Source organism: Amphiura filiformis, chromosome 6, assembly GCF_039555335.1.
Source record: "Amphiura filiformis chromosome 6, Afil_fr2py, whole genome shotgun sequence".
Classification (NCBI taxonomy): Eukaryota; Metazoa; Echinodermata; class Ophiuroidea; order Amphilepidida; family Amphiuridae; genus Amphiura; species Amphiura filiformis.
This window is the reverse complement of record NC_092633.1, coordinates 33314262-33338554: the sequence shown is the minus strand read 5'-3', so window position 1 is coordinate 33338554 and position 24293 is coordinate 33314262. Positions and strand designations below refer to the sequence as shown.

General features: G+C 32.4%; 1 protein-coding gene across 2 annotated transcripts in view; it reads right to left on the bottom strand.

The window, feature by feature from the left end:
- Positions 1-16438, bottom strand: part of LOC140155308 (protein O-mannosyl-transferase TMTC1-like) — an 89230-nt gene extending 72792 nt beyond the window's left edge. For both annotated transcript variants that reach the window (XM_072178093.1, XM_072178094.1), the window contains exon 1: positions 16152-16438. The gene's annotated coding sequence lies outside the window, so the exon portion shown is untranslated. The remainder of the gene's footprint in view (positions 1-16151) is intronic.
- Positions 16439-24293: the final 7855 nt, after the last annotated feature.

The following is a 24293-nucleotide window of genomic DNA, read 5'->3' as shown; positions in this document are numbered from 1 at the left end:
GCTTTCAGGTATTATCTCTGATATAATGAATCAAAATTATGCTTGTAATATGCTTCAGCAATGCTTGCCAATGTATATTGATCAACATTTAGATTTAATAAAAACGTGTGTGCATTTGCATTAATACACAAGTGTGGGTGGATGGGTAGGAGTGTTTACAAACACTGGCAAATAAGGACAAACATGAGAAATATCTATGTAACAGTAGGCCTATACATCTAAAACGGTATATAATGCATTTTTGAGTAGAATAGTATATTAAGTATGTAAAGGAGCTTTGATATACATTTATTGCTATCTTCAGTAGATAGTAGTTTGAAGGAGCTTTGATATACATTTATTGCTATCTTCAGTAGATAGTAGTTTGAAGGAGCTTTTATGCACATTTATTGCTATCTTCAGTAGATACTAGTTTGAAGGAGCTTTGACTTACATTTATTACTATCTTCAGTAGATAGTAGTTTGAAGGAGCTTTGATGCACATTTATAGCTATCTTCAGTAGATAGTAGTTTGAAGGAGCTTTGATGCACATTTATTACTATCATCAGTAGATAGTAGCTTGAAGGAGCTTTGATGCACATTTATTGCTATCTTCAGTAGATAGTAGTTTGAAGGAGCTTTGATGCACATTTATTGTTATCTTCAGTAGATAGTAGTTTGAAGGAGCTTTGATGCACATTTATTGCTATCTTCAGTAGATAGTAGTTTGAAGGAGCTTTGATATACATTTATTGTTATCTTCAGTAGATAGTAGTTTGAAGGAGCTTTGATACACATTTATTGCTATCTTCAGTAGATAGTAGTTTGAAGGAGCTTTGATACACATTTATTGCTATCTTCAGTAGATAGTAGCTTAGTAACAATTGTTATTGCATTTTTCAGTAGAGTTTTAATTTTTCTATACTTGCTATCTTCAGTTGGTAGTAATTTATATTAATTACTATCTTCAGTTGGTAGCAATTTCATTGGTATCCACAATTATTGTTTTAATTAGATAATGCTTCAGAATGCATGTATCATCTTCAGTAGAAAGTAATTGTAATACTCTTTTATTATTGCTATCTTAAGTACATTATATTTTATTTTTAGTATACTTACTTACTAATGTATAGGCCTATTAATTATTGGTCTTATTTATTACTGTTATCTTCAGTGAATAGATAGTAATTTATACTTATTTACTTTTGTTATCTTCAGTAGATAGTAATTTTAGGTCTTATTTATTGTTCCTATCTTTTGTGGGAATGCTTCTTTATTATTGCTATCTTCAGTACATAGTTATTTTTAGTGTACTTACTTACTATTGCTATCTTCAGCAGATAGTATTAATTGTTGGTCTTATTTATTACTGTTACCTTTAGTGGATAGATAGTAATTTAAGTACTTATTTATTATTGCTATCTTCAGTAGATAGTAATTTTAGGTCTTATTTATTATTGCTATCTTATAGTAATTTTAGGTTTTATTTATTAATCCTATCTTTAGTGGGAGACATTTTATTTTTGTACTTATTTAATATTGCTATCTTCAGTAGATACCGGTAGTTATTTTAGTACTCATTTATTGCTGGCTTCAGTATGTTCAGTTGATAGCACTTCTATATATTTGTTTTTGCTGTCTTCGATATATTATGCTTTAGTTATCATTTACCATTATCTTCAGTATAATTATTTTATTATTCAACAGTTTTAGAGCAGACAGTGTTTGATTTTAATGTATGTTTTTGTTCACTAAAGTACTCTCAGACCATGCAAACTGCTCCATATCTATAGTAAATAGTAGCTCTGACACTACCATCTAACAAATTTATTGCAGCTTTGATAGATTTTACAGCTTGGCCAACATCAATTGTATAAACAGAGTAAAACCAGACCAATTCATTAAATGCACAACAGTCTCTGGACCGACTTACAACATGTTTTGATTGTTCATTACACCAGAAGAGCAGCCTCATGTAACAAATTAATCTTAATTGCAAAGGTAGTCAGAAACAACAGTTCTCCTCAAACGTCAATTATATTTTATTAATAACACGCTACTTGCCGAAAATGCCCTCACAACGTACATCCTGACTACGGAATTGCTTGTTGATACAGTCTGTATTCAATTCAATTTAGATGTGTTTTCCTCATGTCCCTTGCTTTAGGTTGTTAATACTCAGATGAAAACAAGATTCTATGTTATTCTTTATTCCCAGTTGGTCTGCTTTTTAGTTTTAGATCATGCTTAGCTTTAATGATTCTTATAAATCGTGCTATATATTCTATGAATATTTGATGTGCTGTTGAATCCCTATGTCTTTGAGCTTCTTTGTGTTTTTCAAGACTTTCTGCAGTTTACAGTAAAAGTATACCAGGTCTGTAGGCTGTTGGTAATATGTGGTGTGATCGAGCAAAATCAGTTTGAAGTTGGGCATATTCAATTTTAAGTTTTTTACATGATTGTATAAAACATTTGCAAAGTTACATTTTGCAGAACACTCCATTGGAATTGAACACTTAGTTTCAAAGATATGAACAGTTGAAGTGTTTCCAAAAGAATATACAACAAAAGAAATTATTGTCTTTATTTGGCTGTATCTGAAAATTAATAGATCCGACTTCCAACTAATTTTGCTTGATCACATCACATGTGATTTTGCCTGGAGAAGAATAACACATTATTAGCAGAATTTTGTTTTAACCACGAAAGCTCAAACCAGCCAACAGTGATACGGTAATTATTCATATTTTACCCAGTTAGAAAACTAGCTTAAGAGGTCAGTGATTTAAAAAAAATAATGATGAAAATTTTTACAAATTACAAAAGTTTTGGGATGTACAAACCTGTATCTTTTTTAATCCAAGCAAATTTCTTAGTTTTATTTTGAATATTTGAATCCCTTCACCTACCATATTTCATTAAAACACAGAAAGGATTTAGCATTTTCACTTTAGTTAAGTGTATACTTCCTGCTTCACATTACATGTAAATTTGATGGTATTAATGTAGTTTCATTTTGAAATTTAAAAAAAAATGAAATGTTAAACCTACTTTCTTCCATCTTTTTCTATTTGCTTAATATTTTCCAGCATTATGTGAATATGATAGGGTTAATTGAATTCTGTTGCACTCCACTGACTTTCTCTTTACTCTTTGAGAGAGATGAAATAATAATAATAATAATATCACAATTCCATTTAAGTACCCTTCACATCCATTTTTAGTAACGAAGAAAAAACACTTTAGAAAGACTATATTACCTGCCGCTATTGTATATCAATTCTTAACCGGACTTGAAATATCAAATCCATTTGCTAAATTACTTTACTGTTTAAAAATCCATCTTACTGTATGACAGGAAGGGCACTACAAGCTGCAGTCTGGCTACTTCTAGGTAATTAATATTTCAACAGGAACTGATTGGACATTTAAAGAAACCATCAAGATATAGTCTGACAGCTACACAAATCAGATAGATTGAGATATGTTGGTTCGAACACACCTCCACGCCTACACGTGTAATCGCCTCCAAACGTGGACATTGTTGAGGACTATGCAAACATGGTCATCTGAATCCGTACTCGATCAACATACCAAGGGCGTCTTTTGCCATTTTTTGTGTGCATTTTTGTGGGTATGGAATTTAATCTAGTAACTGCAGACATTATCTCATACCATGCTTACATAATGATAGAAGTCGTATTTCGCAAATACATTATACATGTATTTGTGGTCGTTTGCAGACCTCCAAAAACAGAGGACGGTCCCCCATTGCAGAGTGGTCCACTTTTGAATGTGAAGTGTGAGTGTGTGTCCTTGTTTGCTGGCAAACACCTACCCACCCCAACGTCATACTGACACTTGATAAAATTAAATAACACTATGATCATCTGAATCACATTGAAGCCTGGGGAACTGATCTAGTTTTATAATACTTGAAGGTTATTTGCAACGTTTGCACAGTATTTTTGTGGGGCCTGAGAGCACATCAGACACAACAAATTACATTCTGAAATACAAGAAATGTCCTTTTGATATCAAATAATTTAGATTTTTTGAAATTTGTGATACAATACAAATTTTATGGCAAATTATTAAAAATTCATATTTTCTCAAAGTAAACTTTATAAATCAAAATGATATGTACTTATCGTGTATGTAGCTGGGAGGAAAAGCCATCCATCATTTGAAAATTTTGACCTTGCATATTGAAGATAACATTTTTTCCCCAAAAGACCTACACATTTTAATATTTGCATTTATATTTCCATAGGTCTTGGGGTTCTTGAGTTATCAAATACAAAATATCAAAACAAACATTTTGGGCATTTCCCCCCTCCCGAGAAAAATCACGCACATCAAGTGGGAATGATACTCCTTATATCAAGCCTTGCGATCTCCTTTATGGAACCATGTCAGCATTGTCTCAATATTTGAGTTCAAACAGGTTCTCCTCTGACCTGCTTTAAAGTGACAACAGCATTGGTTTACATTCAATGTTGGTAGTGGCCTTTTGTACTATTTCAACCCTGTCTCACACTACTTCATTATTAAGAACAACAAGCTCATTTGGCCAAAGCATTTTAAAGAGCATGTTGCATTTTTGTAGAAATATTTAAAATTATTAATACACAGCAAGAGTCCTCCTCTCTCTCTTTCACAAACTCATAGATACCTCTCAATACCTGTGCAGTACCCACCTGTATTAAATCCACAATGTATGATTTCCATCCAATTTTAATTTTGTTATTCTTTAAAAATTTCTTTTTCTTGTCAAAATGAAGAAATAATATTAGTAATAAACTGTCAAAAAAGGTTTTTGTCTATTTTAAGCCAAAAATTTCTGAGAGTGTACATGTACATCACATGCACAGGGAGGGAATGGGTTAACAGGCATCACTGATAAAGGAATGTTGTTGTGTTCCTGGTAAAGCAATTAGTTCTATGGATTGCGGTTTCATTTACAGCACTTGATCAATCATGCAAGGTATCATAACAGCAAGCCACGTAGTTTGGAAAATGAAAATATTAAATAAAATATCACTCTCTTTATTCATTTTGATAAAAACAACCTCATGGTAATGTTTCAAGTTGCAATTAAGGAAATGCTTTAATACATTTTCCTCACAAGAAGTTTGTATTGGAACTACTCATATAACACCCAATGTAAATAACACTGAAAGTTTGCAGTCAAATTATCTGGTGGTATAAGAGACATTAGAAACACATGTTTGTTTCCTGCCGTTGGTGCTAAATAAACCAATATGCAAGATCTATTTTGAATATTTGTGTTATGCAGGCTTTAAATAATAATGATTATAATAGAATAAAGAAAATAAATAACAGAATAAAGAAAATAAACCAACTGTGGTAATGTGACTCTTCTATGTATAGTGGATCTTCTATCAAATTGGTTAGATGTAAAAAAAATAACTTAGATAAGCTGTAGATTGATTTTTGTTTTTGTTGTATGTTATTGTTTTCATCTGGCTTGTAAACAAACTGTATGACAAAAATATTTAGAAAAATATTTTTCCTTTAGGAATAAAGGCATCTTATGTATTATTAAATTGTAAGACAAAAATATTAAAAAAATATTTTTCTTAGGCATTTTATGTATAAAAATGTATTTATTAATCTTTGTATTTATCAAGAATTTAAAAACAAATGCGATAAAATTGTCCCAAGAATGAAATTTGCACAGCCTACAGGAAATAAATTTGTTATATTGTGTTGCCTTTGAGACATATTTTTGTGTAGTGCCTTACAAAAAATGCACATAAATATAAGAAGTGACATTGACTCTGTGTTATAGAGGCATGGGGGCATATTTACAAAATCAATGTCATAGTTTAAAAGAAAAACTATATTGAAAACAGCAGGTGTTCCCTCTAATCATAGTCAATCCAATAACTGTCTACACATTGACATGCTACAAAGGTAAAGGCATAGGGAATGAAGGTAATAACTGACTTCCTTAGGTGGCCCAAGATGGGTCAAAATATAGCAAAATGGTTTGAAATTTTCTTGTAAATAAAATAGTTTTAAAGAGTTGTGTGTGACATAATGAAGTAAAATGAGCTGTTTGTGGGAGCAAATTGTTTTTCATATTTCATAATGTTCTTGCCTATTTAGCAGGCTTCAGTATGGTGAATGCCCAAGTGAAATAAGACATGGGCTCAAATTTAGATGCCATTTTTGGAAAGATTAGATATTTTCCTTTCAGGAAATGTATAGATTTTGATATGATAAGGTCTATACAGTTTGTTAATTATGAGTGTTTCAATGTAAGATAATGAATGATTCTTTAATTCACTGTTGAACTGAGTGCACAATGTTCTCCCATATCCTTTACATGTGAACCATATCCTAATCTCCATTCTACTTCACCACCCTGTATCTTTGTTTACTTAATTACTTGCCACTTTTTCAATTTAAACTCTCAGAACATACATTAATCTTAGTATCAAATGAAAGAGTACTTTCTAGGTTTTAAATTGAATGTAAATTTAATAGCACAGAAACAAGCCTTAAGTTGTTCACTTAAAATTACAATTACAATGTAATATTTTACATCAAGATAAAATATCACAACCCCATTGGGTACCCCAGTTCACAACACAAGGCCTCATGTAAGTGACTAATAATCACATCAAAAACTGCTGTTGTCTGAAAATGACTGGGGAAAATGAACTTAACAATTTTATTACAGAGCCCCTCTCCATTGATGCTGGATGTAAAATAGTGCTATCTACTGAAGATAGCAATTTTATCTTATACACATTTTCATTACTATCTTTAAATTAAGGCTGCCATGTTACATTGTGATGGATTATCATACTACAGAAACAATAATCCTCAACAGAAATTGCGCTATTTCAGTTGAAATCCACACACCCCCTATGGACGACACGACTTTGATCTCCCACACAGGGGGTGTAAATTTCAAATGGAGTCACCAATATGATTGAAATTCACAATCCAATGTGTGGGAGATTAAAACCATGTCTTCTGTAAGGGGTGTATGGATTTCAAGCGGAATAGCTTATTGATCTCTTGTTTGGTCATATATCCCAAAATCAATTTCAACAAAATCACTCATTTCGCTTCACATAATTGATTTTTTTATTAAGCAGAAAATGCACAATCACTATGTGACAGTGAATCAGAAGTTAAAAAACAATGAAGAAAGGGATTCTAAACAGTGACTGCAAAATAATGAGAGTTCATAACGTAGGCTTATGTGGTGAGTCCTATGTATAAAATCATGCAGCCAGGATATATCCCGATAAGCCTCATATATGGGTTAGTTGAAAATGTGTAGCATAAGCTGTATCACAAAAGAACAATTTCCAATGAAAATTTAAGTAGAATGAAATTATTACCCAATATTTTGCTCCAGGTATCAATTCTAGCTTTCTCGCTTAGGGTAGAGTCAAAAGTTAAGCCATTGGAGAATAAGCTTTAAAATTTGCTACGAAATCTTACATACACACACTTCTAGAGTGAAAAGAACGTGAAAGCTTCAATTGTTAAAAAACAAGACTTGAAGAGGGTGCTTTTCAGTTGTTAGTGGCTCAAATATAGCAGGCACCTTATGTTTCCTTTAATATTGGTATTTTGATGTTAAAGTATGGTTGAATAAATACACTTCTTATAAAACAACATTGTCTCAGCGGTAAAAGGTTCCCAGCAAACACAAAATGTTTTCAAAAACATTTGCAGAAGGTTAGGGATAATTGTCAAATAACATTTGACTGTGGGGTTATTTAAAGGAAATAAAATGTTTTAATAACATTCTAAAACGTTTTTTGTTTTGTTTTGAAAAGTATTTTAGCATCGGGAATATATTTTGTAAAAATGTTTGCCCAAAATATTTTACAATAATACTTTGACAACATTTTTTTAAATGTTACTGTAGTGTTTTTTCTCCTTTAAAAACCTTTTAAAACATATCTATGACCTTTATATAAACCTGACATTTAGTGGTATTAAAACAATTTGACCAAACCCAATAAAATATTTAAAAACATTTTAAAAAGGTTTTTGTGTTTCACTGGGTATTGCACTTCCATTTTTCGGTATGAGACTCTTAAATTAAAAACTGTTTTTAAAACAACAAAATATTGAAATGATAAATTCAGTATTTACCATCACCATAATGTCATCATTTTGAATACGATTTCTTGACAGCAGCTATCATTTTTTTACCAAGAAGGGAAATAATTAAATACAAATTACGCTAGGTTCCGGCACAGGTGTACAGGTGCGTGGTTATAAAGAATAGACCATTCAAACATTAGACTATTGAGCAGTGCTTTCAAATATTCAATATAGGATTCCCATGATATATATAGCGGTGTACTGACATTTTAATCATAATTTCACTCCTTAATATCCTTCCATCCCATTCATGTGAATTAAGTTATGAATTATAGATATGTAATATATGAACCTAAAAATAAATTCTAATATCAATTTGATGAAAGCTTTACTCATCAGCAGTGAATATAGTGAGTCAGGTGTTCAGCTTCACTTGTGATGGTCTGGACATGAGTGTGCATATTTGCGACTTATTATTTTACATTTCTATACTTAATATGATTATTTTATTTATTTTGGATATCTAGAGTTACATTATTGAAATTAAACCAAAAGCACACATTTGTAAATGCTGTGTTAATAAATAGTTTATTATGGAAACTTTTGGGCCTCATAACTGCTCAATTTTGGTCTAAAGTATATAGTATTTAGCATGGCAAAGACTTGATGAATCCATCTGTGAGGTCAAATTATGGCAAAAATGCTTAGTTTTGGAGAAAATACCCCCCCCCCCAATATTTTTTTTGGGGGGGGGACCTAACAAAAAAATCTTGAGTAAAATTTTTTTATTAATTTTGAAAAAGTAGATATAAATATCTGGGACCTTAAGGTGTTTTTTTTTAATTTTGACCAACTTTGAGAAATTTTCACCATAATATGGTTGAAAAATGCTCAATTTTGCCAAAATGTCATAAAAATATATGATTTTTGCCCAAATTTCAAAGTTTTTGGTGAAGTTGATCAGAATTAAAAAAAAAAAACTAGTCCTAGATATTTATTTATATCTAGTTATTAAAAATTAATAAAAAATATATTTACTCAAGAATATTTTTGTAACGTTTCCCAAAAGTTTGGTTAAAAAAACCAGGTTTTTTTTGGTATTTTCTGCAAAACTGAAAATTGTTACCCAAATTTGACTTTACAGATGGATTTGTCATGTCTTTGCAAGTGTAAATATGTATACTTTTATATGCTTTAGCCCAACAATTTAGCAGTTAGAGGCCCAAAAGTTTCCATAATTCCAGGGTTACGACCAACCTTACGACATTTATAGATTAATCTAAAGTGTTAATCAGCTTAAAAGGACAATCTGTAAATGTCAGTGAATTTATGTATATTTATAAATAGAAAATTGGAAGAGTTAATCAAACCCAGGACCTCTGGTTTACAAGGGCTCTACATAACCTACTTGACCACATGAGCCTCACACATTAGCCACTAATCCTTTAACCTTTTCTTCTCCTTTCAAGTTACTTATTATATAGCTAGTGCTGATATAGTGACAAATGAGGCAATTCTCACTGTAGGGGTGCAACTTATAAAAGGCTTCAAAGATGGGAAACACACACATTTTCTGTGTTGTTTTCTTAAATGCTGGCCAGTGTGTTGGCATTTTTAGTGATAGCATAGCCTCATTGATGAATGTGTTGTATTAATGGTTGGTCAACGCACCCCGTGAGTAATAAATTGATAGAGTAGACGTGTGTGTGACTTGGGTTAATGTTTCCCATCATATGAACATCTCTATACTCATGAGGGACAAGTCAAAGGGGTATAAGATAGCAAGTTGTTGATCTAGTAATGTCCATTACACACTGAGGAGAAGCAATGTTCAAAACAAAGGATGTTGAGGAGTAGCATGTCCAAACAAAGGATGTTGAGGAGTAGCATGTCCAAAAACATAGCATGTTGAGGAGAAGCATTTTCCAAAACAAAGGATGTTGAAGAGCAATGTCGAAAACAAAGGATGTTGTTGAGAAGTAGTGTCCAAAACGAAGGATGTTAAAGAGAAGCAATGTCCAAAACAAAGAAGCAATGTTCAAAAAGAAGCAATACCCAAACAAGGGATGTTGTGCAAATGTCAAAATCAAAGGATGTTAAGGAGAAGAAAACATCCAAAACAAAGAATGTTAAGGAGAAGCAATGTTTAAAACAAAGGATGTTGAGGAGATGCAATGTCCAAAACAAATGGATGTTGAGAGAAGCAAATGTCAAAATCAAAGGATGTTGAGAAGAAGCAATGTCCAAAACAAAGGATGTTAAGAAGGAGTGTATATTAAAAACATAAGATGTTAAGGAGAAGCAAAACAAAGGATATTGAGAAGATCAATAATGGTCAGCATCTGGTCATCTACCATAGCCTGCTATCTGTTTACTTGGTAACTGTGCTGACGCCGATGATAATAACTGGGTTGACAATGATAATAACTGGGTTGACGATGATAAGTGTGTTGATGATGATAATAACTGGATTGATGATGATAATAACTGGGTTGACGGTGATAAGGCCATCTTAATTTAATGGTTTGTCTCCAAAGCGCTTCCCAATTTGAAAACCTAATGCGGAATGCAGGTTTTTTTAGGGTTATTTTTGTTTTACTTGAATTTGTTTTTTAATTTGTGGGACAAGCTTTTGACAATAGACCACCTTTTCACCTCTCAAGGAGGTTTCACTGTGGTCAAGATGAAGAATTTTATTGAGATTTACGATTTAGGCTATGATGATGTCTGCCTGACGATATTAGACGTGATATTTTTGTGTGTGGATTTTGAAAAAATAAATAATACAGCGGGGGAAAAAACTGCAATTTACTCAATCCTGCGGGAATAACATGCAAAAAGCGGGTCACTTTATTAATGCGTGCGGGGGCTTTGAGATGAACTATTAAATCAAAATGGCCTAATAACCTTATAATTGTCTCTTTTAGCTTGGTTGGATCAAATCAAGTCTCACAATAAACATGGTCAGAATCTAGTGTAGTCTGCTATCTTTTAGAATATACAGGCATGAAAGGGTCTTGAAAAAAACCCACTGAAAACCATGTTTATTTACCATTTTCTGCAAATTTGATTCAGAAATAGGATGAAAACACTGAAAACAATAACAAAAAATGCTGAAATCTGCTAAAATGCTGACAATTTTCATGCCTGAGTATAAAGTCACAGCAATACCACAGCCACAAAAATAACTTAACAAATAATGCATGTAAGCTCATATGGCTAATGTTGGCAATATTAGTATTCTTAACAAATAATGCATGTAAGCTCATATGGCTAATGTTAGCAATATTAATATTTAATCAAAACCTTTTTGAATACATTATTAAACATAAAGTGTGTAGTCAAGGCCTCATAACACTCTGCGTTTTTTATATGTTGGCCTCATATTGGTCAATTCTTGTCTCTTGTGCTTCAGCGTAGCTTTATTATATTGACAACATGTATCCTAGACCTACTTTACACAACACGAATCATCCTACCAAACTATGATCAGCCAAAGTGATGGATTTTTAATATCAACACACATGCTTTTTGGCAGCACAAACGTGTGTGAATTGCCCAAACGTATCACCGGAGGTGGCAAACCATCAAAGTCACGGGCAAAGTTACCCTTTTTGTGCGGACTTAAATTACCCACTCACTTCGGAGGAGACACCAGAGACATATAATGTTCCAAGAATTGAAATTTATTGACTCTTTTTTGTTTCCCAAGACATTTTGCCGGCTCTAGTATTTACGTAAATGATGGATGCACTTGTTTCTCTGAAGGGAACATGTTCTTGGATTAAGCCTCGGGTCCATCTCACAGACAAGACACAATAAACTGATCAGATTTAAAGGAGCAACCTCTGTATGTTCACAAACACATTAGGAATTTATTTTCACATATTTTACACTACAGAAGACAATTACATTTTATGACCAAAGGAATATCAGTTGAAGTGGTAATTAGAGAAAGTGCATACTATTTTTGTCCCATTCTGTGAGAAAATCTGATCTAATATGTATATGTTACTGTAGCTTGTATATTTAATTTGAACATTGAACTACGCACAAATCAAAAATTCAATTTAACAATATCATTTTCCTAGTCTGGTGGTGGCCGGTGTCAGGACTTAATCATTTTGCTGTTTCTGATCCTTTTGTATCACAGGGTGACTCTACCTGGCCTGACTGGCCTTCCGGCCATCTCTTCCATAATATTTGTTTTCTGTGTGAGTCCTTTTTGATGTGTTTGTATTATACAGGGAATAAAAGAACGGAATTGAAATAGTGAAATGCACTTTAAATCAAAATAGAGCAGTGTAGCCAGAGGGTGTAAGACACGGCAGATTGAGAAACACAAGGATTTAGAGAAAGAGAAAAGAACAATTTAAGATAACATAGAAAAACAAGAGAGACAGGCAGTGCTATAGAATAGAGAAACACATACATGTATAATTAAGCATATACACAAAAACAACTCCACATAAACACCCCTACCACACACACACACACACACCCCCACATACCCAGAGAGAAAGAGGGGGAGGGGAGCAGAGATTACTGCAACTGAGATAGACAATTAAGTATTAATGGGAGTAAAAGCAAGAAGAATATTAAGTAGAGGGGAATTGTCAAAATTTGCACATCTTTGTCTATAATAATAATTTGGGACTCATTTTGTACAAATATTTAAAAATTTAGCATAATAATAATGATAATTGCTTATGTTAGAACTGAAAATACAATGGTAAATCATCATACATAAAATATTTCTCAAAATTTCTCCCTTTTTTAGGTCCTCAATAAAATGCACATCCATGTTTGCATGCATGGCATCAATCCCAGGTGGACAGGGGTGACGTGCCCCCCCTCCCACACTTTTGGCAAAAATGACCCAATTTTTGTTCTTTTCAACCACTTTTTGACAATTCAGTCCTATTGTCCCCCTAAATTTCAAGCCGGATTGGCGCTAATGCATGCTTGTAGCCTTTTCCTCTGACTAGTTCTTCTATTTCTTGTAGTTTACCCAAAGGACAAAATGAAGTGTGGATAAGTATACCACCTTATATGAAGCATTATTTATGATGTGTCTCTTGGCTGCATTGTAACAACAAATAAATTGATAAGACACAGGTGTACACTGTCCAATTTGCTTTTCAAATATTCATAAACTCACACCTCCGTACCACCGAGGGAACTCTATATACCGATTACAGATCAAACACTTCATCGATACAATTAAGCAGAAATTCAGAATAAATTGCTGTATGTTGCTGCTGGCGGTTATTAAATTCATATTTACGTTATTAATAGCAAAAAAACATGTTTCAAGACTGTCAAAATCAAATTTGATGCTACACACGTACACAGAATTTAGACTTAATTACTTTTCATAAGTTTTAATGAGGGGTGTTATGTAAAACACACATGCTGAACCGACTGTAGGATCTGAAAAGGGGTGACTCATGACAAATAATTACTTTTGAGGTAAATTTTGGTACTCTCAATCAAGAAAACTGTTATTTCAACATCCTGTTTGTGTTATTTTCCTATTTTTCAATCATTTATTTTTATTACATCTTGGTCTATAGCCTGGAGTGACAAATTCATTTTATTTTACAAATTTTATTTGTCAGTTTTATTGTGTATTTATATTGCAACTTGTGTGATGACATTTATTGTTCAAGACACGCAATTTGAATGCAAACGTGATAGATAAATGGAGCTGAATGAAGCAGGCTTTGTTTGCAACACTCTTTGTTATATAAAAAAATGTCAGAATATTTTAATGCAAAAGATGAGTGCATTTGTGATGTGAAATGATAACTGTGTTGGAACACTTACATTTTATTTTATTTATTTTATTTATGTATGTAAATAGTTTAGAGCTTTGAAGTGAAGTCCCATCATGTTCTTATGGTTTGTATAACATATTTGGTCTCATATAAATTTTACAAATTGCATTCACTCATGATTCTCTTGAAATGTCTAATATACATTATACATGTTATAATGCTTGTTATTTCCATTATTAGTACTGTACTGCGAGACATGACTGAAAGTTAATGATACACCATGTGTTTCATAAATTAATCCAATTCCTGAGAGTTGGATATTCATCATTCTAATTTTTTCTCATCAGGCCTCAATTTCTATTAATAAAACATTTTGCTGAAACCATAATAAAATTGAATTGGTAATTTTAGAGATACAATCAGTAAGTTAATACTGAATCAAATAAAAACATAAAAATGATACAACAGACAAGAAATGAACATTATGTTTGTTGGTCATCAAAATTGAATTGTCATAAACAAGGTCATTTCACTTACACAAAACTGGGCCAGATAGTCACTATGGACCACAAGAGCCTCATCCCAATGGCATAGTCTAATAACCTCAATTACATAATCATAGTTGCAGAATATGAGTTTTTGTACCCAAATCTTCAAAGGTCATTCAATGAATGTACATTGGGGTTTAAGAACTGTTCCCCTGATAGATGAGCATGTTGTGGACCCTAGTGAGTAGTGCATAGGTAATGAATTACTGTATTGTGTAGCTACCAACATCACCACTCATCCTCATTTTTCCTCATCAAAACCATTTTGGTATTTTTGGTGTCATAAGAAAGCTCCATTTTTTCATAATTACCCCATTACCCCAGTAAAATTTAATACTCATGATATGTTTCATTTAGATGGAAAAAATGGTAACCACTCACATTTTTGCTTTATATATCAAACAGGGTTGTAGCTACAGTGGGTGGTGGTGGGCGGCAGAGCCCACCACTCAGTTTTGGAACCCACCACTCACCTGCAATTTTAGCACTGGAGCCCACCACTCAAAGTCCAAAATTGCACAATTTTGTTGAATTAGTCAAGAATTTGATCAATTTTGACAACACATGGCCAAATATGCAAGATTTTCATCAAATGCCACCCAAAAATGTCCTAGCTACAACCCTGATATCAAACCACTGGACCAATAGTCTGCAACTCAAATTTGAAAACAGATTGTTTTTATAGTCCTCAATGTAAGATAGAAAATATATATGTACAAATCTGACCACCCACCTTTAAAGATGATTGGTTGATGCATGGTTTGATTTTATAACACGTTTTCCCACCTTGTATTGGTTAAACAACCTTACCCACTCCCAAATTGGCACAAATATATATACCGGTATGTCGTTTTATGCTGGTATTTCAATCCATTTTCCTTTTAAAGCCAGAAATGTGCATTTGATGCATTATAGAATACGGTACTGTACTGTGTAAATAATTAATGGGTTAACCTTAGATACATGTTGGCTTTTGAAATCAAAATCAAACATTTTTCAGTGCTTATTAAAAGGGCATTTCGTAATCCACAGCCTCATCCCCCTACTTTTCTCAAAAAAAGTTGAGATTTTTATATCACTGGAAATCTCTGACTACATAATGTTTCTTGCAAATTAATTCGTTTAGCAAAGATATCGTGAAATTTGAATTTCGTTCTGGTGCACCAGAACGAAATTACAACGCATTGTCTATGGAGCAGTGTAATACACATAATCATGCATAACTCGCAAACGCAAAATCGGAATCAACTGAAATTTTGGGAATAAGCTTTTCTCGTGGATATCTACTGAAAAATGACATAAAAAGAGGATGCTAGGATCACGAAATACTCCTTTAATTATAATATGAGAATACACAGTTTTCCACAAATACAATACTCTCCATTTTCATTAACAAGGATAGGTTGACCATTCTTTTAATTTTAAGATGAGAAAATAACGTGAGAAAAATACATTTGCAATTAAACACAAAATTCAACAAATCATGTGATCATTATTTTGTGTTCCGATGTTAAAATCTTTGAGAATGAATTCCACTGAAGCACAATTTGAATAAATAAATTATATTGTAATTTTGTGCCAAAATCAAACATCATATATCTTGAGAACATCTCACTCAGAAAAAATGACAAGTTAATTAAAGCACATAGCTATCATATTAGATGCAACTTGAGTACTGTATATTATGACTATTTGCTTTTAATTAAACACTTATTATTTAAGAACTTGAAAGCTTACCTCTGTTTGAAGCTCACCACGCCGCTTTGATTCAAAGATGATGATACAGTTGCAATGTTATATTCATTCCTCGCATACGTAAAAAAAATGAATATTTTATGGGTACCTTATACAGTCATTTATAAAATCAATCGAATTGAGTTTGCTGGCAGGTTTTGGACTCAATAAACGATCAATTTCATTGAGCACAATTCTTACATCAAAGTAAATCGATACGTTTGTTGGGCCAACAGAGATGATAATGTATTGACGAAGTTTCAGTTCCTCATCGACGCGATAAAAGCTGGTAAACGGCTTTCAGTTGCTCTGGTTGGTTCCGCGGTTACAATTTAATATTGATCAACTCGGAATGGCGCTGTTTAAAATATCCAGGCGGCGGCGTTACCAGGGCGTTACTATTTAAATCTGCAAGTGGCTCCAAAAACAAAACACTAATTGAAGGTAATTGATTTTCATTTAAAAGATTATATGTTTTGACAAATAAAAACTTTGGCCCTAAGAATAGCCCATTATCTTTATCATTGCTTTTAAAGGCGCTATAAATATTTTCATCAGCGCATCATAGCGTTCACGTCTTTTACATGATACCTATCTTTTCGCAGTTTCCTCACCTCGGGCTTCTTCTTACATTGCTCCACTTCAAAGGCAAAATTCCTTAAAAGGCAATATCACCTTTATCTTTAATGCCACCACTATCAAATAAATCCCCCTGTGCCACCTGAAATCCATATCGCTGTCCAAAAACATACGATCTCTGACACGCACTTCATCATTGCATTATCTGCTCTCTAAATGATCCATCTATAGCCTACTATATAAAACACTTGTTCTATATAATGATATAGCGGCCTACGGATGGGAGAATATTATATCACTGTCGGTTATATTGAGACAACTTCCCCCTAAATCTTTCATATATCCACCGTCTAGTCACCGAGATTTTGACATCTATAGCATTCTCTGTAGTTTTCTTTTTAATGCTATCTACTGAAGATAGCATTATCATGATTAAGTATTATTTATCCACACTGCTTTACTACTTCACCTATAACATTTTTAGTCTCACAACCGACATTTTGACATCTCTAGCATTTTTTGTCGTTTTCTTTTTAATGCTATCTACTGAAGATAGCATTATCATGATTAAGTGTTATTTATCCACACTGCTATACTACTTCACCTATAACATTTTTAGTCTCACAACCGACATTTTGACATCTCTAGCATTCTTTGAAGTTTTCTTTTTAATGCTATCTACTGAAGATAGCATTATTATGATAAAGTGTTATTTATACTACAAAATGTTGACATCTCTGTCATTTTTTGTTTTTTCTTTTAATGCTATCTACTGAAGATAGCATTATTATGATAAAGTGTTATTTATCCACAATACTTTACTTACGTCACCTATAAAATTTTTAGTCTCACAACCGACATCATTGACACCTCCAGCATTTTTTGTCGTTTTCTTTTTAATGCTATCTACTGAAGATAGCATTATCATGATCAAGTGTTATTTATCCACACTGCTTTACTTACGTCACCTATAAAATGTTAAGTCTCACAACCGACATCATTGACACCTCCAGCATTCTTTATATTTTTCTTTTTAATGCTATCCACTGAAGATAGCATTATCATGATTAAGTGTTATTTATCATATACTTCTTACTTCTTCACCTATAAAATTTTTAGTCTCACAGCCGACATTTTGACATCTCTAGTATTCTTTGTAGTTTTCATTTTAATGCTATCTTCTGAAGATAGCATTGTCATGATTAAGTGTTATTTATCATTATACTTCTTACTTCTTCACCTATAAAATTTTTAGTCTCACAACCGACATTTTGACATCTCTAGTATTCTTTATATTTTTCATTTTAATGCTATCTTCTGAAGATAGCATTATTATGATGAATTGTTATTTATCCACTCTGCTATACTACTTCACTTATATATTTTTTGTTCTATAAAGACAATATCTATAAATACAATACCGATATCTATTTAGTATTCAATATAAATATTACCGGTATTTCATGCCCACCGATGGCCCAAAGTTCCGACCGATGTTTTTTGTAAATTTTATAAGGTTCCTCCTCCACATCAACAAAAACAAAAATGATTTCAACCTTTAAAACTTTGAAAAGCGTTTTAGTGAGCATTTTACATGTCATCATCAAAGGTGTGGTCACATGTAGACTGTTTTGGACGCCAGCACCTGAAAATTGGATCCTTTTGTATTTTTTAAAATTCAAAACGATAAAATGATGTCTTCAGTAGATAGCAATTATAGAACAATGAGTGTTATAGGTGATTCAGTGATTTGCTCATCTGGAGGATAGTAAAATCATAAAAGTTAAAAAATTTGGCATCTATTTTATCGTCATTGATAGATGTGTTAACATAGACTGTAAGTGGTTAAGCCAAAAACCGAATATTAAAGACAAAATAAATTTTTTTACATGAATCTGTAATTTCTCTAAAGTAGAGAAATTAGCTACATTGTTTTTGAATGGGCTTCAACTGCTGTTTTTCCTGTTTTGGGGGAATTGTTTTGTTTGCTTTTTTTTTGTTGCCAATTTTTTCATTTCAAAAACACCTATTGACAATTTTAATGACATATCCTTCACTTTACTTTTATACAATAATTAATAAACAACTTTAATTTCTGTACACTTTCACTGTGATCACTGAGTACACCTTTAACGGTTTAAAATAAATAATGTGAAAAAATGCTGTATTTAATAGAAAACAATAAATGCAGAAAATTGTTAGAAAATGCTATCTTCTGTAGATAGCAATACTCAGACAATATATTTTCAAATATCATATCTAACAATACAACAATATTATATATACATCAATATCTTTACAAGACATTAGCCTATAGTTTGCGACCTACTGACACAGTTTTTCTATTATCATGATCATTATATCTTAATTTCACTGCTATCTACGGAAGACAGCAATATAAAATGCAATCCCCCCTGCTTGTTCTATACGACAGTATGAGGACAATAAACAAAGAATCAACCTGTTCGTGTTGAAAATATTTATTATGATATCATTCAGAAATGATTAATTGTGAAATCCTAACAAGAACTGGCGCGATTCATCTTAGTTTGCAATCTACTGACACAGTTTTTGTATAATTATTTTTTCATTTTACTGCTATCTACGGAAGAAAGTAATAAAGAAACAAAAACCTCACTCCATATCGCTTTATACAATCCACCTGTTTGTTCCATATGACAGTATGAGGGCAATAAACAAAAAATCATTGTGTTTGCTGATGGAGCGGTACCTTAATGTTTAAGGAAACTTTTGGCAACAAATATAATAGAGAACGTCAATATTTTTGCTATATCTAAGATAGTATTCGTATCATTATGTCTTCATTTTACTGCTATCTACGGAAGATAGCAATACAAAAAGAAAGAAACAAAAATGTCACAGCATATCGCTACCAACACACTACCTAACATCTTTGTAATAAAATGAGGACACACACAAAAAACTCAATCATGATACATAGTATGATGTCATATAGAATTTATTGATAGTGAAATTTTGACAATAGCTGTAGCGATTCGTTGTGTTTGATGATGCTGCGGTACTTTTAGGTTTAATAAATCTTTTGGTGGCATAATATAACGAACACGTCAGTCCTCACAAATTGAGTTTTATTATACCACAACTATATTTGAAAGTTTTTCCTAATAGCTATATATAAACCCATACCCACGCTGAATCTGACATCGTCGCAGCAAAAGTCAAGCCACTTTTTTTGCACTATATCACATCAAATAAATCCCCCTATGCCACCTCAAATCCATATTGCTGTCCGAAAACATTTAAGATCTCTGACACGCATTTCATCATTGCATTATACTGCTCTCTAAATGATCCATCTATAGCCTACTATATAAAACACTTGTTCTATATAATGCTATAGCGGCCTACTGATGGGAGAATATTATATCACTGTCGTTTATATTGAGACAACTTCCCCCTAAATCTTTCATATATCCACCGTCTAGCCTCACGACCGACATCATTGACATCTCTAGCATTCTTTGTAGTTTTCTTTTCAATGCTATCTACTGAAGATAGCATTATCATGATTAAGTGTTACTTATCCACATTGCTATACTACTGCACCAATGAAATTTTTAGTCTCATTCTTTGTATTTTTTTAATACTATCTACTGAAGATGATTAAGATGATTAAGTGTTATTTATCCACACTGTTCTGCGTCTTCACCTATAACATTTTAGGCTCACGACCGACATCATTGGCATCTCTAGCATTCTTTGTAGTTTTCTTTTTAATGCTATCTACTGAAGATAGCATTATCATGATTAAGTGTTATTCATCCACACTGTTATACTAATTATTTCACCTACAAAATTTTTATTTATTAATTTGATTCTCACAACCGACATGATTGACATTTCTAACATTCTTTGTAGTTTTCTTTTTAATGCTATCTTCTGAAGATAGCATTATCATGATTAAGTGTTATTTATCCACACTGCTGTAATTTGTTTCGCTCTAATAAAGAGTATGAATACACATACCGATATCTGTTTAGTATTCAATATAAATATTACCGGTATTTTATGCCCACCGATGGCCAGAGTACCGACCGATGTTTTTGTAAATTTTATAAGGCTCCCCTCCACATCAACAAAAACAAACATTTAAAACTTTTAAAAGTGTTTTAGTGAGCATTTTGCATGTCATCATCAAAGGTGTGGTCATATGTAGACTTTTTTGGACGTCAGAACCTGAAGAGTTGATATTTGTATTTTTGGGATGCGGATGCCTTATGATAAAACAGTATAGGCCTAATATAAAACGGTATTATGTCTTCAGTAGATAGCAATTATAGAACAATGGGTATTAGATGAATCAGTATTAGCTGTTAACTGTTTTGAATAGATAAGGTGAAAGAAAATGCTGTCTTTAGTAGAAAACAATATGTGCGAAAAATTGTCAGAAAAATACTATCTTCAGTAGATAGCAATACTAAGACAATCAACTAAAGAAGAAAATAAAAACATCCGTTCGTACTGCTATTTCTTCACATATACAAGCTGTATCAAAATGACTGCTACTCATCAGTTTCTTCTTGATAAAGGATGAGTCTGACACATCGAAATGAGATCCGAATAATTTGTAGATTAATTGTATAATAAGTCATAAACTATGCATTCTGGACATTTCGAGAGTATCCAATGTTGCATTTGGAAGAGGCAGTCTTTTCAGTAAACATCAAAATTGTTGAATACCAATCATTTTGATACACCCTGTAGCATAATCTAAAAATACATCAATATCTTTACAGGACATTAAAGTTTGCAATCTACTGACACAGTTTTGGTATGATCATTATCATTATATCTTAATTTCACTGCTATCTACGGAAGACAGCAATACAAAAAAACAAAAAAAATCTCACTCCATATCGCGTATCGCTCTATGTAATCCACCTGCGTGTTGACAGTATGAGGGCAATAAACAAACAATCAACCTGTTTGTGTTGAGAATACGTATTATGATATCATACCGAAATGATTAATGCTGACAAGAGCTGGCGCGATTCATTGTGTTTGCTGATGGAGCGGTAGCTTTAATGTTTAAGGAAACTCTTGGCAACATTATATAGAGAACGTCGGTTATTATATATTTTGCTATCTACTATGACAGTATTTCAACAAAATCGGAGCAATTTTTTTTTCTTTGGCAACATAATTATATAGAACGTCCGTAATTATTTATTTTGCTATCTAGACAGTATTATCTATCATTATTTCTTCATTTTACTGTTATCTACGGAAGATAGCAATACCAAAAGAAATATACATCTCCCAGCATATCGCTGCCCAGACACTACCTATAACATGTTTGTTCTATCTAACATGTTTGTTCCAAAATGAGGGCACACACAAAAAACTCAGTCATGCTACATACTATATGATGTCATATAAAATTTATTAACAGTGAAATGTTGACAAATAGCTGTAGCGATTCGTTGTGTTTGATGATGCAGCGGTACTTTAAGGTTTAATAAATCTTTTGGTGGCATAACGAACACGTCAGTCCTCACAAATTTGATTTTAATTACCACAACGGAACCATATTTAAAGCTTTTTTAATAGTTCTTAAAAAGCACGCATTCATCGCAACAAAATTCAAGCCACGTTCTTCGCACTTTACTGCCCTACCATGAAAAAAGGAATAATGACAATTTCTTTCAAAAAGCGTTTTCAGCCCCAAATGAGGTGTGTTTTGCTATTTTATGGGCCAGTTCGCACGAGAACTTGCAAAATTTTGCAATTGTAGTCTATTGGGCCCAAAACACGGTGTTTAATGTATACTAAGAGGCAAATATACAGAATAATTTGTATTTTTTTCTTCATATTTTATCATTTTTCTTGTAAATGATGGTATATAGCTAAACGATGTGGCTTTCACATATATTGAATGATTGTCAAAATTTGAATGCCATTTTTGAAATTCTTAGAAAGTTGCCTATAAGACACATAATAAACACCTGTTACAAAATTGTTTTGATTTTTGGTAAAAAATAGACATATTGAACTAATGCAGTATAATGTATCACTTATAGCTGCTATCTACTGAAGACAGCATCAAAGAAAACATCCTCAGGATGTGTAGTTTCCAAAAGGGGAAATCAAATAGATTGACTCCTGATACCCAAAACAAAAGGTCAACAGCCCGACCTAATTGTTTCTCGCGCACAAATGCTTTTTGGCTATTCATGTTTTATCCTTCTGGGAAGAAGAATCTAAAAGAGTTTAAATTCATCTGCTTTCATACCCTTGACAAAATAATTCACATGCGTGAGTAAAATATTTTATGACAAATGTGTCAGTATTCAATACTTCAATAATATCTGTTAACCATCGCTAACGTACTGCGCGACAGGTTAAAATACGTTTTCACATTTTGTTCTATTAGAAATGGAAAACTTTGCAAATAAATATCACCTTATGAATAATTGAAATTAGGATATTTGGTTTTGTTTTGACACTTGGTTAAACTAATTAAAACTGTAATAGCAGTGTATTCATTTGGATAACGTGATCATTTTGGATAGTGTATTCAGTATAGACCTTTTCAGGACGATATTTTACGAAAATAATCATTCATGTGCACCACAATTTAACCATAACCTATTAAAACAATCAAGTAAGCTATAGGTAAAACCAAGATGCATGTAATGTGCAGTATTAAACATAAGATCAGTATAATAATAATCATAGATTAGGCCTATCATCTGGTATCATCTGTTATTTATAATCTATGCAGTAACTGCATGCAGTAAAACAAGCAGGATTAAGGTTAGCAACTATTTTAAACTGTTGCGATTTGGTATATTTCGCAGCATCTTGCAATGATAGTGAGCTTTGGCAAAATTTGCGTTGATCATTTCATAGCAAGTGTGTAGAAGAATTCAAATATCACATCATACTTTTGATGGCCCTGTGGCTCTTGAGTTATGTTGTAAAGAGGGCTGAAACAACAACACGTTTGTAAAACGCATAACTCATTAACAACAAAAATCATGCAAGTTTTGAAAGTATATGATTTGTAGAATGAACTTCAAAGTGTTATTTTTTAATAACGAAATCGTTTTTTTGGCTGCTTCGACATCGCGTACATGTATAGCCTTAATGATAGCGCAGGGTTTTATATTCTAAACATGTTCAACAGCGCCATCTCGCCTTCAGCTCAGTTGAAGCCAGCTTTTATTTAAAAGAAAAATAGAAATAATGATGGGGTATCTCAGAGAAAACTTGCAAAACTGAATTCATAAAAAATTTGGCAAGAAATAAAAGTAGATTGTTTGATTTATGCATCATCAAAAATACTAATTTAGTCTTTAAAGGATAAGCGATAAACTGCAGCATGCATGCATGATCATCATGAAAATGACCATTTTTAATTTTTAACCCACGGCCAAAAATAGAAAAACCTGAAAAAAAAGAAGAAAAACCTGACCATCCATAAGAATTAAATATGCAAAGCTATATTCTAAATATAATATAAAATAGAATAATTCTGCTCCAACAACCTCCCCGGTACCCACCCCCCCCCCCAACATTATA